The sequence below is a fragment of the Notothenia coriiceps genome, unplaced genomic scaffold, assembly GCF_000735185.1.
Source record: "Notothenia coriiceps isolate Sejong01 unplaced genomic scaffold, NC01 NC01_scaffold00009597, whole genome shotgun sequence".
NCBI lineage: Eukaryota > Metazoa > Chordata > Actinopteri > Perciformes > Nototheniidae > Notothenia > Notothenia coriiceps.
Genome location: NW_011342298.1, coordinates 222,413 through 230,311, shown reverse-complemented (window position 1 = coordinate 230,311; position 7,899 = coordinate 222,413).

Genomic DNA, 7,899 nt, shown 5'->3' with positions numbered 1-7,899 from the left:
ATGTAGTGTCTCTACTTTAAAGAGTCCTCTCCTGCTGATGTTCAGGTGTATATCAGTATGTAGTGTCTCTACTTTAAAGAGTCCTCTCCTGCTGATGTTCAGGTGTATATCAGTATGTAGTGTCTCTACTTTAAAGAGTCCTCTCCTGCTGATGTTCAGGTGTATATCAGTATGTAGTGTCTCTACTTTAAAGAGTCCTCTCCTGCTGATGTTCAGGTGTATATCAGTATGTAGTGTCTCTACTTTAAAGAGTCCTCTCCTGCTGATGTTCAGGTGTATATCAGTGTCTCTACTGGGACATGTCTCCATGCTTTAATGTTCAAAAAGCTCTTTGTTTTTCTCATACTGTCTGTGCTGCAGCACCTCTTTTCACCCTCTGTCTGAAACCAGAGCCCAGTCTGCTCTGATTGGTTAGCTGCCTGGCTCTGTTGTGATTGGTCAACATGCCTAGAGATATCCCGCCCATTAGCCTATCATGTACAATATGTTTGAGTGCTAGCCAATAGAAGCGGGAATGTTACATTGTGATGTCATTATGTTACAGAAGGAAACGAAGGAGTCCAATGGGGGACACCAGGATTTTAGCCTCTGCAGACCATTTACATACATGCACACAAAACGATATAACACAATACAGGAGAGGGAGACCCTTAAAAGCATAACAGGGCCTCTTCAATAATACACACTCACTATTTTGAACCAACTTTTTCAGTATGGATTAAGTGAAAAGTCCATATCGCCTTTTATTTTTGCTAAACTTTTATGTGAAAAACGTCATATTTCAAAGTTGAAGTTTACCTTTTGTTCTTCAAACTCGTTTTTGAAAATGGGTTTTCACTGCAATTGTTTTACCCGAAATTTGAGAGAGAGAAAATAGGCTCCTGCTTACACATGTTGGCTTTTCTTTCTGTGGGTGTCAGGTCATTGACAGGAAGTAGAAAGCTTTTAACCATGTGAATAATTCATGTTTACTGACAACAGACAGCAGGAAGAATGGACAGTTCCCTTTTGAACTGATCATCGTACCAATAGACATGCCAGGTCCTCTTGTCCTTCTCATTCAGTCTGACATGAATTAGATTATTGATCACATGCTTAAGCACCATTCTGCTATCTCCTCTTTGTCTGTGCTGAATATTACGTTTAACTTATTTAAAAATGTCTTAAATGTCATGGGGACATCCGGACCAAAATCAACAATGACTAAATGTGTTAAGTTGGCCAAGTCAGGAGTAAATGCTGATTGAATTACCATTTATTGTAAACATCTGGTGGGATTAAAATATACACACAATTAAAATGACTGAACAAAATCTCCAATGTGTTAGAAAAGTGTGATCATTTCCTCATGAGTCTTGCCCTTAAACTTGCAAACTTTCATCACCCTGGCATGCTTCAGGCTTTGCACACTCTCTTATTTAATGGTGATTGTTTCAGGGGGGTTTAAAGGGTTACACATTCACTGTTTTTGGTTAGGGAGGAAATGGAGTGTTGAAAAATCCCCCTTTATGTTTTCAGTCAGGCATTTCCCGCAGCAGGCCTGTGACATTACTCTTTGACACAATGGGCTGAACTGCCCATTACGTTAGTACATCAGGGAATTATATTACCTGAGAAGAACAAAAAAATCCACTTTGAAAAGCTGGAAAATGAGAGATAAGCAGCTTAGGGGGTAGTTCATGCTAAAAGTAGTGGAAGAAAGTGGAGATTTAACGATGTGTCTCATTTTTGGATGTATGAATGTAATCTTATCTATTGAAATATCATGATACATTTACATAACTCTTCTTCCTGAGAGGCAATACTACTCAGAGCACTTTATCTGTGATATTGGCTCTGTGAGGCCCAGTGGTTGAGCTTATTACTAAGATTAGATGCATGTAAGCATGCCAACATTTTGTAATTAGCACCAAACAAAAAAACAGGTTTGGTTCCAAAATAGTGGAACGAGCTCCCCGTTGATATGAGGACGGCAGAAAGTCTACACCTTCTGTTGCAGACTGCAAATCCATCTGTTTCTGCTGTACCTTTGCCAAACAAAACAGCATTAAGGAAACTGGTTTGGCTTATTGGAAGCTCACGTACTTGCAGGATTCTTGTTTGCTTTTGAGTTTGTTTCTTCATGCTTAAATACGGTCATTGTAAATCCCTTTGGAAAAACTTGTCAGCTAAATGAGATTCAATGCAAACTTTCAAAATTATTTTTGCAAGTTAAGTTTAACAAGTTAAAGTTAAAGTCTTTTATTGTCATTATACAAAAAGTACAACGAGAGTCCCAGTGTGCAAAAACTAGACATACATAACATTAAAAACACGGCAGTAGAACAGACAACATGAGCAATCATACGGGGGGAATACATAGTCAAAAATATTGATATAAAAATAGTTTATAATTTTTAAAGTGCATTCAAAGTGTGTCTACTGTATGTGTGGAGTCCGGCAGTGGCTCAGTCAGTAGGGGCTTGGACTGTGAGCTGTAGGGTTGCCGGTTCAAGTCCCTGCCCAGACCTAAATATGGAGTGTGGACTGCTACTTGGAGAGGTCCCAGTTCACCTCCTGCCCTGCCATGGTGCCCTTGAGCAAGGCACCGGACATCCCCCCTTCCCCCCCACTCCCATTGCTCCCCGGTCGCTGTACAGTAGCTGCCCACTGCTCCTAGTACTAGACTCCTGGTGCTAGGATGGGTTAAAAGCAGAGAACACATTTCACTGTGTGCTGTGTGTGACCATTACAGAGGGTTTCATCCCTCCCAATTCTTCTTCTTAGATGGTTACGGTTATTGCATTAAGTGTGGTGGTTAAGCAGCCTGACGGCCCAGGGGTAGAAACTCTTTTTGAGTCTGTTTGTCCGTGACTTGAAGCTCCTGTCTCTCCTCCCAGAAGGCAGGAGAGAGAACAGTCTGTGACCCGGGTGAGAGCTGTCCTTTATTATTGTATTTGCTCTGCTGAGGCAGCGGGAGATGGAGATGTGTTCCAGAGAGGGCAGGGGGCAGCCGACGGTTTTCTCTGCCATCCTGCTCAAAGTATTGGATTGAATTACATTTTCAACCTGATTGTGCTGCCGGATGAACAATCAGGATCAATGCAATTCATCTCAAGGGGGACAGAAATGTCGGTACCAAATCCAGTCCATCTCCTATTTGTTAAGATATTTTTCTCAAAAACTTGATTACACAATAAACAGTAAAAAGCGTTTAGAAAATGTTATGGCAATCCTTCTAAATAGTTGTAAAGATATTCAGCCAGGACCAAAATCGTGGACAAACAAACCAACCAAACCACAGACAGGAAATAAATAAGTGATAATGCCATTCCTAAAACCACACTGCAAATGTTGCTATCAAGCCTCTGGTGGAAAGAAAGTGAAGCATGTTCCACCTCAGCTGGACCATCATTACATTGGAATGCAGTTTCCTTTTATTCTTAGTTCTGAATCTTTAAAAACGTTATAACATTGACCCCACAGTACCTCCCTCATTGTTCAAATGACAGGTCATGTCACCAAAAACAAGTGCAGAGGCATTAAAGCAAGTGAAGAAAACTAAAATATCCAAGGTGAGTCAGATGGCTACAATGGAAAATACCTACAGTAGTACAAAATACCTTAATACCATCAGGGGACAGTTTTCTTTTAGGACCAATTGTCATGACTTTGTTAAATGTCTTTCATCCCCCTCATGACCCGTCACCTCTTCCAGGAAACCCTCTTCAGGAATGTGGGTTTTTCAACTTTGAAATTCAATGACGTCCTCAGTGTTTCCATGAGACCTGACCGTCACATTAGCTCTCCTGGGAGACGCATGTCATAAAACATCACCCCCTGCAGGACCACTGACGTCAGCCGCTTTCTTATCTGTCCGTCCCTCTCTTTTGAAATCGATCAATCAATCAATCAATGTTTATTTATATAGTCCAATATCACAAATGTTACATTTGTCTCAGTGGACTTCACAGTTTGTACAGAATATCAGTATGACAATACGACACCCTCTGTCCTTAGACCCTCATCGTACAATAGGCGCTTTCACACCGCAGTACTTTTCCCACAAAGGTTCATCAGTACTTAGTTCATGAGAAATCTTTAGTTCTCATGAACTAGGTACAGATCACGTTCACATCGGAATAAGTCCCTGAGGGAGGATTAGGCAAATGAAGCCGCTGACGTCACTTCTTCTTCTTCTGCTTTGGGTTTACTGGCAGGCCAAAAAAAAACTTCACGGCGTATACTGCCGCCCAAAATCCCCGGCCGGAAGTCCCCGGAGTTAGGGACTGGGACGCTTCTACTGAAGCCTTCTGAGTAAACGGCCAGAACGCCGACACCTCCTCATCTCCACCGCTCCCATGTTTTATTTTGTGTTNTGAGAAAAAAGTCAGAATTTTGAGAAAAAAAGTAAGAATTTTGAGAAAAAGGAGTTACACGGTCACAAGATACTTTTTCTTAAAATTTCAAAATTCTTACTTTTTCTCAAAATTCTTACTTTTTTTCTCAAAATTCTGACTTTTTTCTCAAAATTCTGATTTTTTTCTCAAAATTCTCACTTTTTCTCAAAATTCTCACTTTCTCTCTAAATGTTTACTTTTTTATCAAAATCTCAACATTCTGACATTTTCTGAATACTTAAAAATGTTAATAATCACTGGTCCCCGGCTTGAGCTTCAACCTCAGGATCCATGTATCTGTGATCCTCTCCAGAATGGAAGGAGTCATCACATACAGAGCATCAACTAGTTCCTGAACAGTGTCCTTCACATTCTGATATCCAAGAGAGGGAGTTACACAGTCACAAGATGGAGGAATAGAAAGCAGTATTCAATGTTTACTCAGATTAGCTAAGGCCTGCGTAAGCAATAAACATGACAGTCATATGTCTCTCTCCATAGAGGCTGAATTATCATGTTAATCACATAGCTATCATATGCCCTAAACAGTGTGTCATGCTTCTCTTACTAGGTAATCATCTTGCCATATANTAGTTCCTGAACAGTGTCCTTCACATGCTGATATCCAAGAGAGGGAGTTACACAGTCACAAGATGGAGGAATAGAAGCAGTATTCAATGTTTACTTCAGATTAGCTCCACGTCAGAAATGATCAAGCTTATCATATGTATCTCTCCATAGAGGCTGAATTATCATGTTAATCACATAGCTATCATATGCCCTAAACAGTGTGTCATGCTTCTCTTACTCGGTAATCATCTTGCCATATACACTGTTATTCTCTTGGGCTTTCGTTATCAGGTCCTTGAAAGAGTACATTCAGTATTTTCCCAAGAGTATAGTATCTTCAAAATCATATCTCAGTTTGCCTTAAACATTTTCCACTGTCATACCATGTCAGCATATCTCATCTTGGAGAAATTCAGTTTAGAAAATATTACATTTTTAAAAGTATAAGAAAAATACCTTCTGAGTTTCTAACTCATGATGGACAGCGAGGAGCACAAAACAAATTCTGCTACAATGAATGTACCCTCAAATAAGGTCTGTTAGCTTTCTCCATTGGGCTTTTGCACCTTTTAAAACAATATAGAGATGGACCTGAGTGTGCTTTCAGTTACCTAGCAACATATGGCGAAAGACACACTGGCTGCAGGTGGTAAATAGGGGTGTTTTCTGTTTTGATTGTGTGTTGTGTGTGTATGTGTGCTATCTCACATGTATGTATGTGCAGGCTCGTTGGGTGTGTTGGCGACAATGACAGGACCCCTCCCTGGAAATTAGAGCCCGAATCATATTCATCTCACAAACAAACCGGGGTCTTCAAAGTGGCTGCTCTGGAGGGGAAGTGCGTCTAGATTAGTGCTGCCATCCAACCGCGACATGGCTCAGGAAACAGGAGAGCCTCTTGCCCGCCATCAAAGGAGCAGCAGATCTAACACAGAGTGTGCCGCTCGTCAGGAGTCTGCCACTTCAAATCTGCTGTGAGCCAAAGCTTTATCTTCAAAGTAGAAGAGTTTTCACATTATTTGAATGGCTAAGTTGCTGTTAACATGTGTTGTGTTTCATTTTAGTAATGTATAAGAAGTGTGTCTTTGCAAGCTGCAGGAAGACGGGCAGGTGAGGAACTTGTAAAACCACAAGAAAGGGTCCCTATTATGCGATTTGGGGGTTTTACATTTCTTGTAGTGTGTTATAGGTTTTGGTGCATGTAAATGGTCTGCAGAGGCTAAAATCCCAAAGTTGAAGAACTGTAACTGAAACGCCTCCATTGGACTCCTTGGGACTTCTTTGATTACTTCCTCTTGGACATATTCTATGTAAGGGCAAACAGATATTGTGGATTGTTGTATCAAACCTATGGAACAAGAGACTGTAAATACTAATAAACGACCTGATGATTAGTCCATGGTTTGTAGTAACATGTAAAGAAACTTGAAGAATGCTTCCTAAATCCAAATCATTTTGGTTAAAAGGATGTCAACTTATATATAAAGTTATATTTTACTTTTTAGTATCTGCTTTGGATATTGGTCCATGAGAGAGACCAGATGTACTGCAGTGTTATTAGCTAGATTACACTGACTGCAAACACTCAAATTCCAATCATCAAATGCTCTTAATGATAAAAAACAGCAGTAATTGGATGACAGCTAAAGTAGACTTCTCAAAGCAGCTTTCATACAAGAAATTAATCATTAATGTAAGAGAAAGAAATAGGCTGTTGCTCCTCTCTGTTGACAAAGTAATCCAATTCCCATCAGAATAAACGTCACGTAAATATACCCAAGCTATAGAAATACTTGCAATTTAAATATAATTGTTTCCTCTGCACGTTTTGGATTGTGACCCCTGGTGAATTCAACCTCTTTCTCAATAAGGTAAGGTCACGACTCAGCAGCTGATTACGCGGTGTGAAAGAAAACACACGCAATCAGGAGTCCTATACGCTAGGGAGTGAAGAGAGAAGAAGTGTTGAGGAGTGTAGAGGGCAGGTTGGAGGTTTGTGAAGAGGTGAGGCGACATCAACGAATGCCATGTTTACTTAAGTAGCTAATCAGAGCGGCACAGCCGGCCAATCGGAGAGAGGTGGGAGGAAACGGGGGGCTCCTGGTACTCCTCAGGGACACCGGCGCTCCATCGCCATCATCTTCACGCAGCCTGCTGTGTGTGAAATTGACTTCAGGGTGTGTGTGTTTCCTGGGGATGTCAAAGAGGTGAGACTACTGCAGTGTGACTCGTTTGACTTTCCTACCTTCCTTTCTACCTGTTGATGCTGAATGAATTTAAAAGGAACATTTTAACAGAATGATTTAAGGGATCACATTTTTTCATTGTGGTCATTCGTGTTCTCTTAAAGGTGGGGTAGGTAAGTTTGAGAAACCGGCTCGAGATACACTTTTTGTTATATTCTATGGAATGCTCTTAACATCCCGATAGCAATGAATATCTGAAGTGCTTTGACAAAAACCATAAAAAAATGTCATCTGTGGAAGCCGTAGTTCTGTAAAAAGCACGACCAATCATCTGAGCCGGCCCGGCTAAAATGACTGGATGGCCTACCTGCCTGTCAGCCTTCCATCTGTGCACAAACTTATCTCGTGCCCTCATTGGTCAAGCGCGCGTTCGTGTGTGTTGGAGGAGGGGCTCTGTAAGGAAGTGGCAGATTTCTTCCGGTTGTGTATTTTCAAATTCTAGCACACTCGAGCTGGTTTCTCCAAAATTACCTACCCCACCTTTAAGTAAAAGTATCAATACAAAATGTTAAAAACACTCCCCCCTGCCTAAGACACCTTGATTGGACTTTGTTTACTTCCAGAGTATGGTGACATCACTTTGTAACACTCACACTTCTATTGGCTAGAACTCCAACACATTGTACATTATAGGCTAAGGGGCGGGACATCTCTAAGCGGTTTTTACTGGATATGTTAACCAATAAATATAGGACAATTTTTAT